The sequence below is a fragment of the Mus musculus genome, chromosome 11 (genome assembly GCF_000001635.26).
Source record: "Mus musculus strain C57BL/6J chromosome 11, GRCm38.p6 C57BL/6J".
Lineage (NCBI taxonomy): Eukaryota > Metazoa > Chordata > Mammalia > Rodentia > Muridae > Mus > Mus musculus.
The window spans coordinates 57,924,087-57,942,826 of record NC_000077.6 but is presented as its reverse complement, the minus strand read 5'-3'; the positions used below and the strand labels follow the sequence as shown (position 1 = coordinate 57,942,826).

Genomic DNA, 18,740 nt, shown 5'->3' with positions numbered 1-18,740 from the left:
TTGGATCAGGATGTAGGACTCTCAGCTTCTTCAGCACCATGGTGGCCTCCTGCATGCTGCCATGCTTCCTGCCATGATGATAATGGACTTGAACCTCTGAAATTGTAAGCCTGCCCCAATGAAATGTTTTCCTTTATAAGGGTTGCCTTGACCATGGTGTCTCTTCACAGCAATGAAACCTAAACTGAGACAGAAGTCGGTACCAGATACTGGGGTATTTCTATAATAGGCCTGACAATGTTTTTGTCTGGAGGAATGTGGATTTTGGGACTTTTTTTTAAAAAAGTAGTGAAATGTTTTAAGTGGGGCTTAATGGAACATTCTAGTAGGAATATAAAAGATATTGGTGCTGGGGTAAATTCTGGGGTCCTTGCCCAAGAAGTTTCAGTTGAGAAGAATTTCAGTATGTGGCCTAGAGACTGTTTTTGTAGTATTTTGGTGAAGAATGTGTCTGCTTTTTTGTCCTTGTCTGAAGTCTGCCTGAGGCTAAAGTGAAGAGATTTAGATTGATTATATTAGCAAAGGAAATCTCAGAACAGCCGGGTATAAATTCTGTTGTGTGGTTACTAAAGTTCACTCTTATGAAGAACATTTTGATGCAAAGGAGCAAGCTGAGAAAGGAAAAATACAAAATGTATGGTTCAAATACAAAAGGGGCACCAGGAAGTGGAATGGACCTGAATTAGTGTTCAAGAAGATAAACAGTTTAAGAGAGTGGTGACTTCAGGGCAAGGTTCCAATGGGGTTAAGCTTATTGTTTATGTGTTTGCAATTGAACAAAGGATAGTTATATCTAGATGTTATTGTGACCTGGTTATTGCTTTCATTTGGATATAAGGAATACGATTGTGTGTCAAACTGACAAGGGATGGATTTGATTATAACTGGAATGAACTACAATCCAGAAATGGAGGGCATACCTGTGATCCAGATCTTGAGGCTGGAAGACACAGGCTTCATGAGGGATAATGGTCACAACAAGCTTAGGTCCAGGTGTGTAGTATACCCCTCAAATCTCAGGGGACAGATGCGAGCAGATCTCTGAGTTCAAAGACAGCGTGGTATAGAGCAAGTTCCTGGTAAAGAAAGGCTTAGATCTAGGTGTGATGGTTAGTTTACAGGTTCAAGACAGGAACATGACAGCGTCCAGGCAGGCATTATGTAGGAAGAGCTGAGAGTTCTACATCCTGTGCCAAAGGCAAACAGGAGAAGACTGGCTTCTAGGGAGCTAGGATGAGGGTCTTAAAGTCCACTCCCACAATGACACCCTTCCTCCAACAAGGCCACACCTCCTAATAGTGCCCCCCTCCCCCCTGCAACCTTCTCCTTCCTGCCCTTGGACCAAGCATATTCAAACCATCACAGGCAGTAAACAGGCATTGGAAAACAGAAAGGGGTGATGAGGGAGCCATGTTCTAGCCCCAGCAAACAGCAGGACTTGGCATCTTCTGCCATGTGGCTCTGGTTTTAGAGTCAAGAAGAGAAGGAGACTACTGGGACAATTGATGCTGGTTAGCTGTAGCTAAGAAATTGGTGGTGATTAAGAGACCAGCATCACTGAGGTGAAATCTTCTGGGAAGTGCTTTCTGAGAGCAGAAGAAGCTGTGTTCCAGAGATAGTCAAGTCTGTACCTTGTGCTGCAGCTGGACTTAGTAATGTGTAAGAGTCACCCAGGTGGTACTGGTTTTGAAGGCAGGAAGGGGTCATGAAGAGCAGCTGAGGCTGGGCACTGTAAGAGGCCATGGAAGGCCATTGATGAAGGTGCAGCCTCAATTGCAGTTGATGGCCCAGGAATGAAGGGATCGTGCAAAGAAGCTGAGGGTTGGCACCATGAAGAGAGCCTATGAGAGGCTATTGGTGAAGCCTAGTTGCTGCAGAAGGCTCCAGCATACTGGAGATGCTGGTACCATGGGATGACTACCAAGAGCAGCAGCAGTGGAGTAGAGTCAACCAGAGCCTAGAGTGAAGTGGAAGTTTCTGGATATGTCATGTGATGCAGACACACATGGTGTTTTGCTAAGGCAAGATCCATGGGAGAACATGTGATGTTTGGCGAAAGTATAAATAGGACTCAGTGGACAGTGACCGGGAGCTTGTATAGCTAGCCTTGCAACGTTTTTGTGTTTCGCATCTTTGCTGATCTTCACTTTGTTGAGAGAGGCACAGCAGAGAACTTCTTCTGGCATCCCAGATGGTTCTTGTCACTCCTGCTCACTGGTGCCAATTGGGAGGCCTGGTTGTTTCTGCTGGATCATGCTGCCACTGCTGATTAGTGTTTGGTATCCTGACAAATGGAGATGGGAATTTCCCCCAAAGAACTACTTCTAAACAAGTCCACATCCCCTTGTCCTATTTACCATCTTTTCTCCTTTACCTTTGGACAGTGGGCTAGACTGGGTTGGGGTGGGGTCAAAGCATTTGTGAACTCTTATTAAAAGTAGGCTTAGCTGGGCAGTGGTGGTGCACACCTTTAATCCCAGCACTTGGGAGGCAGAGGCAGGTGCATTTCTGAGTTTGAGGCCATCCTGGTCTACAGAGTGAGTTCCAGGACAGCCACCAGGGCTACACAGAGAAACCCTGTCTCGAAAAACCAAAAAAAAAAAAAAAATCAAAGCCGGGGGCTGGAGAGATGGCTCAGCGGTTAAGAGCACCAACTGCTCTTCTAGAGGTCCTGAGTTCAATTCCCAGAAACCACATGGTGGCTCACAACCATCTGTAATGGGATCCAATGCCCTCTTCTGGTGCGTCTGAAGACAGCTACAGTGTACTTACATATAATAAATAAATAAATCTAATAAATAAATAAATAAATCTAAAAAAAAAAAAGGAACACAGCAAGGGATGGAAGCAGGTGAGTTTACAGTTATTAGAGAGTACTCCTGTGCATCTGTACCCACATACATGAAATAAATAAATAATCTTAAAAAAAAAGAACAAAAAATATCAAAGCCTTCACTTGAGTGCTACAGAGGGCAGAGCTGTAGAAGTGACCCAAACTCTTTGGAGGAGCTCAGAAGATAATATATGGATCCCAGACATTGGAACAAGAAATTGTGAAGTTGAAGTTGCCTTGGACACCCTAAGATTTTAGAGATGCCAGAGTCGTAGGATCCCTGCGGAGGAAAGCTGCTAACCGAGTGGAACCAGCCCAAGAGAAAGAATTGCGTTGCAGTCGACAAAGCTGAAAGGAGTTGGACATCAGACATGGAGATGCAGGGTTTGGAGTTTGCCCAGCTGTTTTCTGGTTTTGCTTTGGTCCCGTATTTCCTCACTATGACGTTTTTGGAATGGTAATGCATATCCTGTGACATATGCTGGAAATATGTGATCTGCTCTTTGATTTTGATTTTATAGGGAACGACAGAGATTGCATGAATCTCAGAAGAGACTTTGAACCTTGGACTTTTAAATATTGTGGAGGCTGTGGTAGACTATAGGGAATTTTGAAGTTGGACTAAATGCATTTTGTATTATGTTATGGCTACAAGTCTATGGGGGCCAGAGGGTAGAATGTGGTATTTGAATAGTTTTGGCCCCATAGAGTCATGTGCTTGAATGCTTGGCTATAGGGAATGTCACTGTTAGGAGGTGTGGCCTTATTGGAGGAGGTATGGCTTTATTGGAGGAGGTGTGGCCTTGTTGGAAGAAGTATATCACTGTGTAGGCAGGCATTAAGGGTTCCTGTGCTCAAGCTCAGCCCAGCCCAGTGTGGAATGAGACCCTCCTCTTGACTGCCTGCAGAAGACAATTTCCTTCTGGCTACCTTTGGATCAGGATGTAGGACTCTCAGCTTCTTCAGCACCATGGTGGCCTCCTGCATGCTGCCATGCTTCCTGCCATGATAATGGACTTGAACCTCTGAAACTGTAAGCCAGGCCCAATAAAATGTTTTCCTTTATAAGAGTTGCCTTGGCCATGGTGTCTCTTCACAGCAGTGAAACCCCAACTAAGAGATTTTTTTTATTGACCTTATGCTCTACTTAGGCTTCTCCTGGGTTGGAGAAGCCCATCACCGAGGGAGGTGGTCGCTTTTCTTAGCCACCAATTCAAACATTAGTCTCACCTCAGAGACTCAGCAGAAATGATGTCTAACTAAGTTCCTGGTCACCAGGAGGCTGCCAGGCCTACTACACATACTCCATCCACACAATGCAGTTGGGCCTTGTGGGAAAGAAGAAAGCTTCGTCATCTCTTGTCTACATGCTAGACTAGGCCTTCTTTACCAGGAAGGAAAAATACCGTCCATTTTGAAAAACCTTTCAGCCTCCAGTGAACACTGCAAGTCTCTCTGGAACCCATAGAACTCTTGTTCTAATATTCTCACTGGAGTCCTGTTAGCCTCTGGAAGCTGGGGTGCCTGCCTGAGTCAGGCCACAGGAGTTGGGGTCCCTCCCAACCACCTCCTGACATTTATGAGGTGCTACTGAAGGGAGCAGACCCAAACCCTGAAGGAATGTTAATTGGCTAAAGCTGTCGCTCATGCCCAGGTGTCATCAGAGCCAGTGACACTGGTTTTTCATTCGTTGACTCTACAGGAGCCTGGGCTGGCTGAGTGGGCCAGAGATGGGGAGGTGTAATGGATGGGACAGGGATTTCACAGGTGGGCAGGTAGCACCCTCCTCTCAGGGCTGAGCTGAGGAGAATCTGGACAGGGGATAATGCACAGACGTCATGAGCAAGGTTAGGCGTGGGTTATGTTTATCGAAGGGCACACACCTTTCTGGGCTGTTCTGAGAGAAAAGGGAGACACCAGGCTTACTCAGGATTTGGGATGAAGTGATCTCAGAAAAGGTGGGGACCAGGTCAAGTCTGAAGACATGTTAGGGGTTAGCTGTGTCTGGCCAGGCCCTTTCAGAGAGTCTGTCTTGACACTTATGCAAAGAAGCCAGACCAGGGGCCAGCAGAGAGCACAGGATCCCCAGGGTAGCAGAATCTAGCTTGAGGCCGGTGGGGTTCTTGGGGCAAGCTCTGCCTGAAACACTGGAGTCTGAGAGAGTGCGCTCTGAGACCTGAGGGAGGGGCATGGGGATGGAGAGGTAGGAGAGAGAGCCGTTAGGGAAGTGGGAGGTGTGTGGGGTCCTCTCACCCGCTGAGAACAGGATTACACACTGAAACCAGAACTCACTCAGGTGTTGTGCAGCACACCACTCAACTTGGGAGCAACTTGGGAGGCAGAGGCAGGTGCATGGCTCTGAGTTCTAGGCCAGTGAAATCCTGTCTTAAAAAAAAAAAATGAGGGCTGGCGAGATGGCTCAGCGGTTAAGACTGCTCTTCCGAAGGTCTTGAGTTCAAATATCAGAAGCCACATGGTGGCTCACCACCATCCGTAATGAGATCTGATGTTCTTTTCTGGTGTGTCTGAAGATACCTACAGTGTACTTACATATAACAATAAATAAATCTTAAAAAAAAAAAAAACAAAACCCCCAAAACAAAATGAAAAACAAAGAAACTCAGTTGGTAGAGTGCTTGCCCAGGACGAACGAAACCCTGGATGAGATGCCCAGCTCCAGAGAGAGGTAGCTCGATGATCCACACCCGTGATCTGAGCAATCTGAGCAGTGAGGCGGTACAGACAGGAGCATCTGAAGTTCAAGTCATTCTTGGCTACATTCCCGGCTAGCCTTGGATACCTGAGACCTCTCTGTCTCTCTCTGTCTCTGTGCCTCTCTGTATCTCTGTCTCTCTCTCATTTTATTTAATGTACATGACTACACTGTAGCTGTCTTCAGACACACCAGAAGAGGGCATCGGATACCATTACAGATGGTTGTGAGCCACCATCACCAGGTGGTTGCTGGGAATTGAACTCATGATGTCTGGAAGAGCAGTCAGTGCTCTTAACCTCTGAGCCATCTCTCCAGCCCCGAGACCTCTTAAAAAAAAAAAACCCAAAAAACAAAAAACAACAACAAAAAAAACCCTTACTTCAAACTCTCTAGATCAGAAAAACATTCTCAAAGCACCATCGGTCTTCCATGTGTGGGCATTTTGCTTGTGTGTATGTCTATGCAGCGCATGAGTACTTAGTGTCCAAGGAGGCCACAGAGGGGATCAGCTCCCATGGAACTAGAGTTACAGATGATGTAAGTTACCATGTGGGTGCTGGGAACCAAACCCAAGTCCCCTGGAAAAGCAGCCAGTGATTTTAACTGCTGAGCCATCTCTTGGCTCTAACCACTGAGCCACCTTGCTGTTTGTTTGGAACAGAGGTTTGCTACGTATCACCAATGAGTCTTGAGCACAAGATGCAGCCTTGGATGGACTCGAACTCGAGGCCATCCTACTACAACTTCCTTGAGCTTACAGGCATGCGCCATCACACGTAGGTAAGAACTGAATTCCCAGCAGTCTTCCCTCTGACGGGGGGCGTGGCTTTAAGCAAATAACTTTCCCTCTCGGTGCTTCACCTGTGGCTTACGGTAACCAGGATAGACCAGGGTCCCTGATAGCCCCTCAGCTCTCTTACGTTCAGTACAAACATCCTCAAAATGCTCATGGAGGAGACTTACGGTGAGAATTTCTCTGGTCCCTTCCCTGAGCACTTTCAGGTCCCAGATTGCCTGGCTCACATAGTCCCTTATTGCTTGCTGTCTTCTCAGGGGCATTAAGTACTGTTATTTGAAGTACACACTTCAAAGAGGGAGACCCAGAGAGGTCAAGACACTGTGCTAGGAGTCACACCGTGGAGGGTGGCAGAGTGTGGGATCTTAGGTAGACATCCATTTGAACTGGCTGCCTAGTTGAGGAGGACTGTGGGTGAACAGAGAGGGGACCCCGAGAGTGTACAGAAAGGAAGGTGAGTGTTAGTTAGAAGAAACTCACAGTCAAAAAAAAATTAATCAAATTTTTGCTCCAGAGGGCTGGGGGTGTGGCTCAGTGGGTTAAGGTGTTTGCTAAGCATGCAGGAAACTCTAGGTCCTGTCCCCAGGACTACATACGCTCGTCTCCTATGAGTGAGGCTCAAGGTTCGATCCTCACAATAATGATGATGACAACAACAGTAAGAAAATAAAAGGTAGAGATCATCTTTGAACAGAGTGAATTTGAGGTCAGCCTGGGATGCGTTAGACCTGGAATCAAACTTGCAAGCGAGCAAGCAACCAGCAATCTTAAAATCCAAGTGCTAGCTTATCCACCTGGTTGTCTCTGTGCACCTCTTCACAGTGACCATAGAACACAGCAAGGGGGTTGGAGAGATGGCTCAGCAGTTAAGAGCACTGACTGCTCTTCCGAAGACCCTGAGTTCAAATCCCAGCAACCACATGGTGGCTCACAACCATCCGTAACGAGATCTGGCGCCCTCTTCTGGAGTGTCTGAAGACAGCTACAGTGTACTTATATATAATAAATAAATAAATAAATCTAAAAAAAAAAAAAAGGAACACAGCAAGGGATGGAAGCAGGTGAGTTTACAGTTATTAGAGTACTCCCGTGCATCTGGAGAAAGCTGTCATGAGGAACACGCCCACCTGAGTGCGCATGGCTGACCTCAGTGTCCCAGTTCCCCCAGTTATGTAGTGCTGTGAGTGGCAGAAAGGGTAGCTCTGAGCCTGCAGGCAGGCACCTGTGCCAGCCAGCACAGGTGAGAGCTGAGTGCTGCCAGGTTTATCAGTTCAGTAATTGAGGGGTCACCAGACAGCTCAGTGGGTAGGGGCGATTGCCGCCAAGCCTGGTTGGTGATCTGAGCTCGATTCCCGGGATCTACATGATGCAAGGAGAGAATCAACTCCTTCAAGCTGTCCATATGTGTGCCGGGAGGTATGTGTCCACACACATATTATGCACACACCAAACAAATAAACAAACAAACACAACAAACAAACAAAGCCTCACCCCAAACCAGAACAGTAGTAGCTCAGGGGACCTTGTCCTTTCTCCAGGCGTTGCCGCAGGAAGATGGAGAAACAATAAACAGAGAGAGAGAAGGAAATGTCAATCTAGGTTCAGAGGTGCAGGAGTGTGCATACCTGAGTGCGTCTGTGTGGGGGTGTGATACAGCTGTCTCCACCTTCTGAGCTCCTAGGGCATCTGGCATGGGGAAGATGAGATTGAGCATCGAGCCCATCCTGACTCGGAATACAGAGTCCTGGGCCCATGGCGGACTACTCACATTTGGGAACAGGGTGTAGCCCGCTCTCTGCAGGACACTTTTCCACGGTGGCAGCAGCCTGACTTAGCCAAGGTCCCTCTTGATGGATGGCACGGGTCTCCTGCCCGGGGATGTCCTGAAAGCCCAGCAGGATGCAGACTCCAGGGCTGAGCGAGACTTTGGTGGCTTCCTGTACCTTGTGGAGGAACCTCGGGCTGGAGTCCCGCAGATGATGGCCGACCTGGTGTCATTCCACACCCAGCCAGCAGGTGGCGATAAAGACCAGGGTTAGACAGGCCAGGGTTTGGAATCTGAGGAAATGAAGAGTTTTCTGCCTCTGTTCCTCATGCCCTCAGCTTCTACCAGAGGGGACACTTAAATAGTCCCTTCGGCCTCCAGGACAACCTTGGGGCTCATCCTGGCTCCTCTGAATACCCGTCTTCTCTCCCAGTGGGTACTGGCTCAGTATTCTCCCTATTGGTACCCTGAGCCCAGCCTGGAACCCAGGCTAACTGGACACTTGTACTGCCCTCATCCTTGAACTCCACGGATCATCATGGAGTCCCATCCTGAGTTCCACCCTAGCCTTGGGTGTAATGATCTCCGCTCATGGTAAAGTGGTAAAGGCAGATAGAAAAGCCAACCAGGGTTCAGGTGATGAGCGATGACTTTAATCCCAGAACTTGGGAGGCAGAAGCATGAGGATCTCTGTGAGTCTGAGACCAGCCTGGTCTACAGAGCGAGTTCCAAGACAGCAAAGGCTAGACAGAGGGAATCTGTCTTGAAAAACAAAACAAAGCAAAAAACAAGAAGAGGAGGAAGAGGAAGAAGAGAAAGGAGGAGGAGGAGGAAGAGGACAAAGAAGAAGAAAAGAAGGAGAAAGAGGAGGAGGAGGAGGAGAAGAAGGAGAAGAAGGAGAAGGAGAAGAAGAAGAAGAAGAAGAAGAAGAAGAAGAAGAAGAAGAAGAAGAAGAAGAAGAAGAAGAAGAAGAAGAAGAAGAAGAAAGCTAAACCTAACAGGGGAAATAGGGTGATTGTGACAGAAGGGAGTGGAGGGGACTGCAGGGGTGTGTGTGTGTGTGTGTGTGTGTGTGTGTGTGTGTGTGTGTGTGTGTGTGTGTGTGTGAAGCTAAAGAAGATTCAGCATAGGACATCTTAGAAGGCCTGGAAAGAAGGGCTTAGATTTAGGAGGAGCCAAGTCAGAGAACAAGAGTGGAGGGGAGAACGTTAAGAGGGAGGGGGAGGGTCACCCGAGTGGCAGGACCTGTCAGAGAGGCCTGGGGCAGGCAGGGTCTGGATTCTATTCCCCGATCAGGGGAAGCCCCTGCAGGGCTCTAAGTGGAGACTGAGAGGCTCCCGTTGGCTCCAGTCTGTAGTTGAGCCCCCATCCTGGCCCCCCTTCTACAGCTAAGACCATGGGGCTTGACTGGTAGCCAGGGCTGCTGACCCTGGCCCCAGGTCTGCAAGGTTAATCCTGGGCCTGGAGCTCAGGCGATTAGCAGGGGGCCACTCCTTGCTGATAAGCTCCCCGCCAGCAGAGGGCTGGGGGAGGAGATGAGTGGAAGGGGAGAGAGTGGAAGAAGGTGAGAGTGAAAGAATTCAAGCCTTCCAGGGCACCCCTGGGGGCCCACACCCTCGTGAGGTGGCAGTGGCTTCCTATGTAACAGCTTGGCAATTTTACACTTCCTCTTGCTGTGTGGATTTTGTTTGTTTGTTTGTTTTTTGTTTTGTTTTTCGAGACAGGGTTTCTCTGTATAGCCCTGGCTGTCCTGGAACTCACTTTGTAGACCAGGCTGGCCTCGAACTCAGAAACCACCTGCCTCTGCCTCCCGAATGCTGGGATTAAAGGCATGCACCATTCATGCCCGGTGCTGTGTGGATTTTTATGGATCCATATTTAAGAAAGAAGGCGGGGATCAGGGGGAGGGAGGGAGGGTTCCAGAAGGAGCTCTGGTCAGGCCAGGGACTAAGGCTTTATCACCTGTCTGCTAAGCTTTGACCTTGATCTTCTACCTAAGAGAAACCCCAGGGCAGTCAAGGCTCCCAGAATGTGAGCAGAGGTCTCAATGCTGTTTTGAGTTGAGGTTTTTATTCCTGCCTCAGGTTCCTCATCCTCTTAGCTTTTCTTCATACCTGGTTTGGGCCTCAGGCCAGGGGCAGGAGAAGCCACGGGAGCCTTTGGATGTTGGCAGCAAGGGGAAACCATTGAGGAGGAAGGGCCCCTTGTGGGGTAGACTCACTACAAGGCCAGGCTCCTGGTGTCAGGGTACCATCTGTATACGACATCGTGGGGCCTTAGGATCTGGCTGAGTATAGAATTTCCCCAGAACTTGTTCAAATGCAGAGCTGGGACCTCACTTCAGAAGCATAGACCCTTTATGGCCCTAGATCCCAGGCGCCTTGGCAGTCAACACATTGACCAGGTTTCTCAGAACAACTGGGATCTGGGGCTCCCTTCTTCCTACCACAAAAGACTGTATGTTTGAGGACCTGGAGTAGCAGGTGGGAGGGATTTGGTACCCATGGTTACAGCACATGGCAGGCACTGGGAAGCATGGAACAAGGCCCGGGCTTGGGAACAGATATGGTTCCTTCTTGAGTCTGGCTAGAATCTAGCATTAGAGTGGGGCTCTTGGGTCTCCTTGTCTCCCTTCCAGCAACGAGGACTGGGGCATTCTAGCCAGGGTCTCGTTCTGCCGAATGGTCTCTGGCCACCTGGACTTTGAACATGGGCCTACCCTTCCAGGCTTACGGAGACACTGTCAACTGATTTGTCTGCCTTCATTTCACAAAGAGGCATTGTTGAAGCTCCTGCTATACTCTTCCTTGAAGAGGGTCCGTGCAGTGGGGCAGAGAGGAGTGTTTCAATCTACTCCTTCTCTGTGCCTCCTACATGGCCTACTGGCCTGGGAGGCTACCTCAGCACAGAGGGTCTCCAAGTTGGAGAGCATTAGGGTGGACTGGCTAAAATGCAGACTACCTCAAGCTACCCCCACAGATACTATTTGCCTGTGTACTTTCCCTCCTGCCCTCCTTTCTTCCCTCCCTCCTTCTCTTCCTTCCATAATTTCCACAGAATTTCACTCTCTAGCTCTAGCAGGCCTGGAGTTCAAAGGCTTTCCCCTGCTTCTGTCTCCCAGGTGCTGGTATTAAAGCCATGTACCATGGTTCCCGTGCATTTTCTGTTTAGTTTTGGAGACAGGTTCTCCTGCAGCCCAGCTTGGCCTTGAACTTCTGATTCTCCTGCCTTCACCTCTCAAGCCCTGAGATTACTGGCAGGAACCACTATGCTTGGCTGGTACTGCACTTTGGGTATATGCCCAGGCTGTCTGCAGCAGGCAGTCTTAGCATGCCATGCTAAGATGTATTTAACACAAATTTCCAAGCAGGAGAGACATTGAGAGCATCTGGTGGCCTAACAATGACTGTTTTGTTTGTTTGTTTGTTTGTTTGTTTGTTTGTTTGTTTTTGGAAAGACATGCAGTTCTCTCTTTCGTAGAAAGCTTTGAAGTTTCAGCGCCAGTCAGTGCTGGTGCGCGCCTTTAATCCCAACACTCAGGAGGTAGAGACAGGTGGATCTCTGGGTTCCAGGCCAGCCTGGTCTATAGATGGAGGGATAGCTAGGACTACACACACACACACACACACACACACACACACACACACACACACACACACACACACACACACTGTCTTAAAAACCAAAAAGAAAAAAGAAACAAAGGAAAAAGAAAAAGAAAGGAATAGGAACATGATAGAAGGAAAGAAAAGATTTTGAAGTTCTAGAGAGCCTCTGGGAGCACAGCTCAGCAGTAAAGTTGGCCTAGCATGCATGAAGCCTTGAGTCTGATCCACAGCACCACGGGAACACCTGTTACCCCAACGCCCCAGTGGATATAGAAGGGTCAGGAATCCAAGCTCAGCAAGAGGGCTGGAGAGATGGCTCAGTGGTTAAGAGCACTGAGTGCTCTTCCAGAGGTCCTGAGTTCAAGTCCCAGCAACCACATGGTGGCTTACTCTCATCTGTAATGGGATCCAGTGCCCTCTTCTTCTGGTGTGTCTGAAAAACAGCTACAGTGTACTCATACACATAAAATAATGAAATTAAACTTTAAGGTCAGCATGAGTTACTTAGTGAGTCTGAGGTCAGCCTGTGCTGTTTTACAGAGTACATTGTTTTCTCGATGATGCTTAGAGCCAGAGAGATGGTGGAGTGGGTAAAGGCACTCACTCTCAAGCCTGATAATCTTGAGTTTGGTCCAAGTGTCGGCCGGTGGCGATGGGTCAGCGTTGTGGAGCGCCCACCTGCCTAGGATTTTCCTCATGTGGCCCCTCGGCTTCATGTTTGTTTTGGATGAACCCACCAATGGGAAAGAGCTGGGTGACAGAAGCTGTCAGCTGTCTGGGGACAGGGCCTCCACTATGTTTATGCTGATGTGGAAGTCATGTTCTACCTGGCAGTTCATGGAGCTGGCCAGGATATACACAGGGCATTTGACTCCATCTTCACCTAGCCATGGGAGGGCAGTGCTGGTAATCGCTCCTGTTACAAACTTAGGGAAACAGGTTCAGGGCATGAAAGTTCTTTCTTTCCCTAAAGCTCACTGAGAGAAGGGGCATATTTGGGGGGCCGGGGTACAGTTTGGAATGTGGACCTCTTCATGCTCTCCCTTCTGCAGGGGACAATCCCTTCCCTGAAGGACAAGGAGGGAGGCTTGCCTTCAGTCTGGATGCCTGTCCAAGGCTGTTCCTCTCCTACTGTCTTTTCCCTGCTGTTGGCAAAGGTGTGAAGCCGTAGGCACACCCCAGGAAGGGAGGGAAAGCTCAGGGGCCCCTTGGTGGCTGCAGGCGGCCAGCCCGGGTGCCAGGGCAGACTCAGTGTCACCACCGTGATTGGTAGACTAAACAGCTGAGCGGAGCCGGCCTCCTCCTTGCCGCTGCTTTTCGCCAGGGCGGCCGGCAGGCTGGGGGCCTTTCAAAGCCGGGTTCCCTGGCTGCTATCTCCCCATCAGGCCGAAGCATTTAGCCACTTTCTTCAAACACCCGACCAGGGCGTGATGGTTAACGTCAAATCTGGCAGCGCGTCATAACCTATAGGGCTGGGACATTTATCATGGCCTGGGCCTCAGGGGACTTCAAAGGAGCCAGGGATGGGGGTGGGAAGAGACTGTGGTGGGACCCGCCCTCTGCAGGGAGCAGCAGATGGCTTCGGAGTTGCAGGGAGTTGCTGGCCGGCTCAAATCCTGAAGCAGATAATAACAGATACGAAGTTATAACAATGGCTTTTATGTACTATGAACCCCGCTTCAGGGTGCTGTGTGTTTTTTACTTCATTTAATGCCTACCGATAAGCGCCCATTTATTGTTATTGCATCCCCCAAAATTAAAATATTAATTTTCATTTTAATTATGTATCTGTGCATGAAACTGTGCACATGAGTGCAGGTGTCCTCAGATGGTGGAGGTGTCAGATGCCCCTGGAGCTGGAGTTAAGGGTGACTGTGAGCTGCCTGATGTGGGTCCTGGGACCTGAACTCAGGCCTCCAGCAAGAGCAGTGTGAGCTCTTACAGGGAGCCATCTCTCCAGCCCTGATCCTATATTTTTTGTTTGTTTTTTGAGACAGGGTTTCTCTATGTAGCCCTGGCTGTCCTGGAACCCACTCTGTAGACCAGGCTGGCCTTGAACTCAGAGATCCGCCTGCCTCTGCCTTTTGGATGCTGGGATTAAAGATTTATGTCCCCACACCCTGCTTCTGTTCCTCCATTTTTATGATGCACTCAGGTATCACGGAGTGGGGCCAGGAGAGGTTAAGTTGTACTTCAAGTCACACAGCTGGTAATGGGAACCTTGTGAACAGTAACTATTACAAGCGGTCACTCCCAGCGTGATCTCTGTGCATTAAGTATTTTACATATTATCCCACCGCTCCCCCAGGTACTACAGGAGACAAGCATTATATTTATTTATTGAGGGTTTTTTGTTTGTTTGTTTTTGAGATGGGGTTTCATACTTTCCAACTGGGCCCCAAACTTGCTGTGTACCTGAGGATGGACCTTGAACTCTGACTATCCTTCTTCTGCATTGAAAGTGCTGGGTCCACCATGTTTGGCTAACATTCTCAAGTTTTATTTTATTCTTAAATTTTTTTATTATACTTGTGGGGGTGGGCACAGGTATGCCACAGTGTGTGTGTGTGTTGTGTGTGTGTATGTGTGTAAAGAAGCAACTTGCAGGGCCTGGAGAGATGGCTCAGTGTTGTCATTTATAATAGAGTGTGCTTTCAGCCTCTGCAAAGATACTCCGGGGAGTTACAAAACTGGACTGTACCCTTTGTTCCTAGCTGCTTGTTATAGCCTTCAACGCATCCAACAAATGTTTACTGAAGGCCTACTGTGGGCTAAGCCCTGTCCAAGGTGCTGTGACAGGAAAGGGAAAGAGTAGAGGTAGTGTGGAGCTAGCCTCTGAGAGGGGAGGATGGACAAGCAGGGCACAGTAGACACTGCATGAAAAATCCAAGCTGACAGAGGGACAAAGGGAAAAGCTATGTCAGCTTGGATGGTTAGGGACAACTTCCGAGGAAGTGGCCTGAAATCAGAGCCTTAAATCAACTAAAAGAGAGAGGCCAAGGGTGTGTCTCAGAGAACAATCCAGGCAGAAGAAACTACAAGGACAAAACCCCTGGGTTTTTAACTTACTAGACAGCTGCCATTCACTCATTCACTAGAACTGTGCACCATCAAGCCTGGCTCCCCCCCCCCCAAAATTTATTTATTTATTTAATGTATGTGAGTACACTGTAGCTGTACAGATGGTTGTGAGCCTTCATCTGGTTGTTGGGAATTGAATTTAGGACCTCTGCTCACTCTGGTCAATCCTGCTCGCTCAGCCCTGCTGGCTCTGGCCCAAAGATTTTTTTTTTTTATTATTATAAATAAGTACACTGTAGCTGTCTTCAGATGCACCAGAAAGGGGTGTCAGATCTCATTATGGGTGGTTGTGAGCCACCATGTTGTTGCTGGGATTTGAACTCAGGACCTTCAGAAGAGCAGTCAGTGCTCTTACCTGCTGAGTCATCTCGCCAGCTCTCCCAAACCCATTCCTTCTCATGATCATTCACCCATCTGCTCATCTACCCACCCATTCATCTACTTACCCACCCACACATTCATCCATCCACCCACCTACCCACCCATCCACCCACCCATTCACCCACCCACCTACCCATCCATCTACCTACCCACCCACACATTCATTCATCCATCCACCCACCTACCCACCCATCCACCCACCCATCCACCCACCCACCTACCCATCCATCTACCTACCCACCCACACATTCATTCATCCATCCACCCACCTACCCACCCATCCACCCACCCATCCACCCACCCACCTACCCATCCATCTACCTACCCACCCACACATTCATTCATCCATCCACCCACCTACCCACCCATCCACCCACCCATCCACCCACCCACCTACCCATCCATCTACCTACCCACCCACACATTCATTCATCCATCCACCCACCTACCCACCCATCCACCCACCCATCCACCCACCCACCTACCCATCCATCTACCTACCCACCCACACATTCATCCATCCATCCATCCATCCATCCATCCATCCATCCACCCACCTACCCACCCATCCACCTACCCATCTATCCATCCACTCATCTATTCATTCCACTCACCCCCACCCACTCATTGATCATTTATCCACTCATTAACACACCAACTCATTAAACATGTTCTGGGAACCTGTAATAATTCAGTCATGAGAGCCAATGGAGATGCCTTGAACGGTTAGTGGCCAGACCTATTCTTCTGAATAGTGGTCAGGTGCAGGCAGTGGGGTACAGAATGCCAGGCTGTAGTGAACCACCACCATTCACCAAGTCTCTTTTCTGGGCAAGATGCCCCCAGACACCATAAAGCAGTAAATGAAACCCCAATGCATGGATGAGGTACCTACTAACAAGATGGTCAAGGAGTTCCCTGAGGTGCCAAAACAATGCAGGCTATCACCATGGCTCATGGTAAGAAATTACCGCCTGGTTGCTGGAGTCACCTCCGGTTTTAGTTGTAGGACTTAGAAAAAAAAATCAAGCTGAAACTGACTTGGAAACTTCTTTCTGCTGGCTAGCTTTCATGGTGCCAGAGGATGCTATGCAGCCCAGGGGAACTGTCAGCAGTAATCTTAAGTCAGCTATGGATACTGTGTGCTACAGTACCAACCTGCCAGGTAAGATGTGCCGTCTGGTGTTATGGTGGCATGACTGGTTAGGTTGTAACCAGCTGCATTCTGATTGGATTTGCAACCTACGTCATAGGATGGAATTTATGCTTAGTACTGTCAACTTGGTCAAAAGGCTATGGCTGGGGAGGTCAAAGGTACTACTGTTTTTCTGGGTGGACGTGATCCGCCTGTCAAATCACCGTCTGAACACGCATGCTTATGTCCTGTCTATAGATAGTGCTCCTGTCAGAATGGCTTCCTAGTGGTGGTTACACTCATTTCTACTCAAAGTGCTGCTGAGCCCTCAGCCCTAAATGGGGCATCTGTATCCCCCCTCTGATCTTGAAGAGACACAGAGGAAGAAGAGGCAGAGAGAATGTACGAGTCAGAGGGAGAGGGCGAGTGTTGGGCGCGACACAGTTCCTGCTTGTATGGATTCACATCAAAGATGTGATTATCTATACAGGACTGATCTCTTCAGGCCCCTCATTGTCTTGGAAGAGTGGGGAGAGAGGTTCCACCCTGCCCCGGGGATTTATAGGCAGGCAGTGGATGCTGGGGGTTAGTGGGGAGAGACATTTTATTCAGTAAAATAGCAATCTAGGATTCTGTAAGCAATGCTAGTGAAACTTACTGTGTCTTGAAAAAGACAACCGGGCCAGATGTGATGGCGCATGCCTTTAATCCCAGCACTCGGGAGGCAGAGGCAGGCAGATTTCTGAGTTCAAGGTCAGCCTGGTCTACAGAGTGAGTTCCAGGACAGCCAGGGCTACACAGAGAAACTCTGTCTAGAAAACCCAAAAAAAAAAAAAAAAAAAAAGAAAGGAAGGAAGGAAGGAAGGAAGGAAGGAAGAAAGAAAGAAGGAAAAAGACAACCAGAAAGAAAGAAAGACATGAAAGTAGAAGAGGGGGGAGAAAGACAGTAGTGGGAGGGCGGGAGATGGGAGAGCAATGGGGATAGGATGGGACTATATTATGTCCCTGTGTGAAAATGCACATGAAATTCTTTACTGTGTATAATTTGTGTATGCTAACAAAACTTAATACAAAATAATATTATTTTATTATTATTATTATTATTTTATTTTTGGTTTTTCGAGACAAGGTTTCTCAGTGTAAGTTTCTGGCTGTCCTGGAACTTACTCTGTAGATCAGGCTGGCCTTGAACTCAGAGAGATTCACCAGCTTCTGCCTCCCTGGGGTGCTGGGATTAAAGGAGTGCACCACCATGCCTGGCTCTCAAAAATGTTTTAAAAAGAAAGAAAAAATTTACTTCCTCCTCTAGCTTCAACTCCCATTCTTCAACCCCATCGTGTGTGCATGTGTGTGTGTGTGTGTGTGTGTGTGTGTGTGTGTGTGTGTGTACACAGGTATATATTCTTGTGTCCACACATGTGGAGGCCTGAGGAGGACAACGGATATCCTGCTCCGTCATGCCCCACCTTACTCCCTTGGACAGTCTCTCTCTCTGAACCTGAAACTAGGGTAGTGTCCAGCAAGCCCCGGGGATTTCCCTGTTCGCCTCCCCCCCCCTGCAAGCAGCAACCTTGCAGATATACATGGATTTGCTTTGGGATGGATATATCTGGCTCTTTTGTGGTTGTCGGAGATTTGAACTCAGGTCCTCATGCTTGCATAGCAAGTACTCTTACTTACTGATCCATCTCCCCAACTGGATTTCTCGTGTAGAGTTGTGCCCGCATCTCTGCCGTCAGCTCCCAAGCTCCCTAAGGTCAGTGTGAGGCACTAGGCTTCTGAGAGCACTACATGGCTTTTCTGTACTAGCAGCTAGTGGGCGTCAGAACTGGAACTTGAGTCTTGGCCTTTGAATGGCAAAGGTCACCCTGTGTAAGCACAACCTCACTTACTGCCTTGGACTTCTGCCCCATGTTCAGTTTGTGTGTTTGCGTGGAAGAAGGAAGGCTGTGTACAGGAATAACCAAGGTCGTGAGTTCTTGGCCCTGGTGTGGACACGTGTTTGAATCTCACCTTTAAATCTTATAACCTTTGCTTTCATCAAGTCGGTTTCTGCTTAGAGCTCCAGTGGTCTGGTCTGCAAAACAGGAGTGACCATCTTACCTATCTCATAAGTGTGCTATGAAGTTTAAGGATTATTTGTGTATTAAAAGGTAGATGGATGCCTGGTCCGGTGTCAGCAGTCCACAGAAGCTGGCTATTCATTCACTGGAACAAAGATGGCGGCCTTAGGCTCGGGATGTAGCTGAGTGTTGAGTCTGTGTTTAGTATGTATGACATCCTCAGCCAGGCGCATGCACACACACACACACACACACACACACACACACACACACACACACACACACACACAAACACACATGCACACACACACACAAACACACATGCACACACACACACGCGCGCGCGCGCGTACACACGCACA

At 48.6% G+C, this 18,740-nt stretch overlaps 1 annotated feature.

The window, feature by feature from the left end:
* Positions 11,491-15,237: an enhancer, noted in NCBI's record as "VISTA enhancer mm849". NCBI's record gives its function as "enhancer in: branchial arch[5/5] | heart[4/5]" and the evidence as "EXISTENCE:transgenic organism evidence [ECO:0001131][PMID:17130149]".